The sequence below is a fragment of the Micromys minutus genome (genome assembly GCF_963924665.1).
Source record: "Micromys minutus genome assembly, contig: SCAFFOLD_47, whole genome shotgun sequence".
Taxonomy (NCBI): Eukaryota; Metazoa; Chordata; class Mammalia; order Rodentia; family Muridae; genus Micromys; species Micromys minutus.
This window is the reverse complement of record NW_027667133.1, coordinates 3,200,617-3,204,429: the sequence shown is the minus strand read 5'-3', so window position 1 is coordinate 3,204,429 and position 3,813 is coordinate 3,200,617.

Genomic DNA, 3,813 nt, shown 5'->3' with positions numbered 1-3,813 from the left:
AATAAATCAGAAATTTCCCTTATTTGGGGGCAAAAAAGATAGAAATTACCTTTGTTTTGGGGGAAAAAGACAGAAATTCCACTTATTTAGAGACAAAAAGGCAGAAATTCCTCTTATTTTGAGGTAAAAAGGCTGAAATTCCCCTTATTAGGGGGCAAAAAGGCAGAAATTTTTCTTATTTAGAGGCAAAATTGCAGAAATTTCACTTATTTCAGGGTAATAAGTCAGAAATTCCTTTTATTTTAGGGCAAAAAAGACAGAAATTCACTTTGTTTTGGGAGAAAAATACAGAAATTCCACTTATTTAGAGGCAAAAATGCAGAAATTCCCGTTATTTTGGAGCAAAAATGAAGAAATTTCCCTTTTTATGGCAAAAAGGTATGCATTCCCATTATTTTCGGGCAAAAAGGCAGAAATTCCCCGTATTTTGAAGCAAAATTGCAGAAATTCCCGTAATTTTTGGGCAAAAGGCAGAAATTCCCTTTATTTTGGCGCAAAAATCAAAAATTACCCTTATTTTGGGGGTAAATTCAAGAAATTCCAATATTTTGGGGCAAAATTGCAGGAATTTACCTTATTTTGGGGTAAATTGCAGAAATTTCCCTTATTTGGGGCAAAATTGCAGAAATTTCACTTATTTCAGGTCATAATTCAAAAATTCCTTTTATTTTGGGGCAAAAAGACAGAAATTCCGTTTATTTTTGGGTAAAAAGGAAGAAATTTCACTTATTTTAAGGTAAAAATGCAGAAATTCCTCTTATTTTGGGGCAAAAATGAAGAAATTTTCTATTTTTTGTGGCAAAAGGTATACATTCCCCTTACTTTCGGGATAAAAACAGAAATTCCCTATATTTTGAAGCAAAATTGCAGAAATTCTCATAATTTTCGGGCAAAAAGGCATAAATTCTCCTTATTTAGGGGCATAGAAACAGAAAATCTCCTTTTTTCGGGAGCAAACAGTCAGAAATTCCCCTTATTTTGGGGCAAAATTGCAGAAATTTCACTTATTTTGGGGCAAAAATGCAGAAATTCTTAATATTTTGTGGCAAAAATGCAAAAATTCCTCTTATTTTGAGGTAAAAATGCTAAAATTCCCTTTATTTGGGGGCAAAAACGCAGAAATTTCGCTTGTTTTGGGGCAAAAAGACAGAAATATCCCTTATTTTGTGGCAAAAAGGCAGAAATTTCTTTTATTTGGGGGCAAAATTGCAGAAATTTCACTTATTTAAAGGCATAATTCAAAAATTCCTTTTATTTTGGGCCTAAAAGACAGAAATTCCGTTTATTTTTGGATAAAAAGGCAGAAATTTCACATATTTTGAGGTAAAAAGGCAGAAATTCCTCTTATTTTGGGGCAAAAATTAAGAAATTTCTTTTTTTTGTGGCAAAAGGTATACATTCCCCTTACTTTCGGGATATAAAGCAGAAATTCCCCTTATTTTGAAGCAAAATTGCAAAAATTCTCATAATTTTTGGGCAAAAAGGCAGAAATTCTCCTTATTTTAAGGCAAAATGACAGAAAATCTCCTATTTTCAGGAGCAAACAGTCAGAAATTCCCTTTATTTTGGGGCAAAATTGCAGATATTTCCCATATTATGGGGCAAAATTGCAGACATTTCACTTATTTCAGGGTAATAAATCAGAAATTTCCCTTATTTGGGGGCAAAAAAGATAGAAATTACCTTTGTTTTGGGGGAAAAAGACAGAAATTCCACTTATTTAGAGACAAAAAGGCAGAAATTCCTCTTATTTTGAGGTAAAAAGGCTGAAATTCCCCTTATTAGGGGGCAAAAAGGCAGAAATTTTTCTTATTTAGAGGCAAAATTGCAGAAATTTCACTTATTTCAGGGTAATAAGTCAGAAATTCCTTTTATTTTAGGGCAAAAAAGACAGAAATTCACTTTGTTTTGGGAGAAAAACACAGAAATTCCACTTATTTAGAGGCAGAAAGGCAGAAATTCCCCTTATTTTAGAGCAAAAATGAAGAAATTTCCCTTTTTATGGCAAAAAGGTATGCATTCCCATTATTTTTGGGCAAAAAGGCAGAAATTCCCCGTATTTTGAAGCAAAATTGCAGAAATTCCCGTAATTTTTGGGCAAAAGGCAGAAATTCCCTTTATTTTGGCGCAAAAATCAAAAATTACCCTTAAAATGGGGGTAAATTCAAGAAATTTCCAATATTTTGGGGCAAAATTGCAGGAATTTACCTTATTTTGGGGTAAATTGCAGAAATTTCCCTTATTTGGGGCAAAATTGCAGAAATTTCACTTATTTTCAGGTAAAAAGGCTGAAATTTCCTTTATTTTGGGGCAAAAAGGAGAAATTCCCCTTATTTTGGGGCAAAATTGCAGAAATTTCCCTTATTATGGGGAAAAATTGCAGAAATTTCCTTTATTTTAGGGCAAAATTGCAGAAATTTCACTTATTTCAGAGAAAAAAAGCAATTTTTTTTTTATTTTGGGGCAAAAAGGCAGAAATTCCCATTATTTTGGGGCAAAAAGGCAGAAATTCACCTTATTTTGGGGTAAAATTGCAGAAATTTCACATATTTCAGGGCAAAAAGGCAGAATTTTTTCTTATTTTGTGGCAAAATTGCAGAAATTTTATTTATTTCGGGGTAATACGTCAGAAATTCTTCTTATTTTGGGGCAAAAAAGACAGAAATTCCCTTTGTTTTGGGAAAAAAGACAGAAATTCCACTTATTTAGAGGCAAAAAAGCAGAAATTCTTCTTATTATGGAGCAAAACTGAAGAAATTTTCCTTTTTTATGGCAAAAAGTTATGCATTCCCCTTATTTTCGGGCACAAAGGCAGAAATTCCCCATATTTTGGAAAAAAATTGCAGAAATTCCCCTAATTGTGGGGCAAAAATGCAGAAATTCTCTATATGTTGGGGCAAAAAGAGAGAAATCTTCTTTATTTTTAGGGAAAACTAAGAAATTCGACTTATTTTGGGGCAAAATTCCAGAAATTTCTTTTATTTTGGGGCAAAATTGTAGAAAATTCACTTATTATTGGGCAAAATTTCAGAAATTTCACTTATGTCACATAAAAAAGGCAGAAATTTTTATTATTTTGGGGCAAAAAGGCAGAAATTCCTAATATTTTGTGGCAAAAATGCAGAAATTCCCCTTATTTTGAGGTTAAAAGGCTGAAATCCTCCTTATTTGGGGGCAAAAGGGCAGAAATTTCCCTTCTTTTGGAACAAAATTGCAGAAATTTCACTTATTTCAGGGTAATGAGCCAGAAATTCCCCTTATTTTGTAGCAAAAAAGGCAGAAATTCCCCTTATTTTTGAGCAAAAATGACGAAATTTCCCTTTTTATCACAAAAAGGTATGCATTCCCATTATTTTCGGGCAAAAAGGCAGAAATTCCCCGTATTTTGGAGCAAATTTGCAGAAATTCTCCTAATTTGGGGGCAAAAGGCAGAAATTCCCTTAATTTTTGGGCAAAAATCAGAAATTCCTCTTATTTTGGGGCAAAATTCCAGAAATTTCCTTTATTTTGGGGCAAAATTGCAGGAATTTACCTTATTTTGGGGCAAAATTGCAGAAATTTTTCTTATTTGGGGCAAAATTGCAGAAATTTCACTTATTTTCAGGTAAAAAGGCTGAAATTTCCTTTATTTTGGGGCAAAAAAAGAAAAATTCCATTTATTTTGGGGCAAAATTGCAGAAATTTCCCTTATTATGGGGAAAAATTGCAGAAATTTCCCTTATTTTAGGGCAAAATTGCAGATTTCACTTATTTCAGAAAAAAAAAGCAAAAATTTTTCTTATTTTAGAGCAAAAAGGCAGAAATTCCCATTAT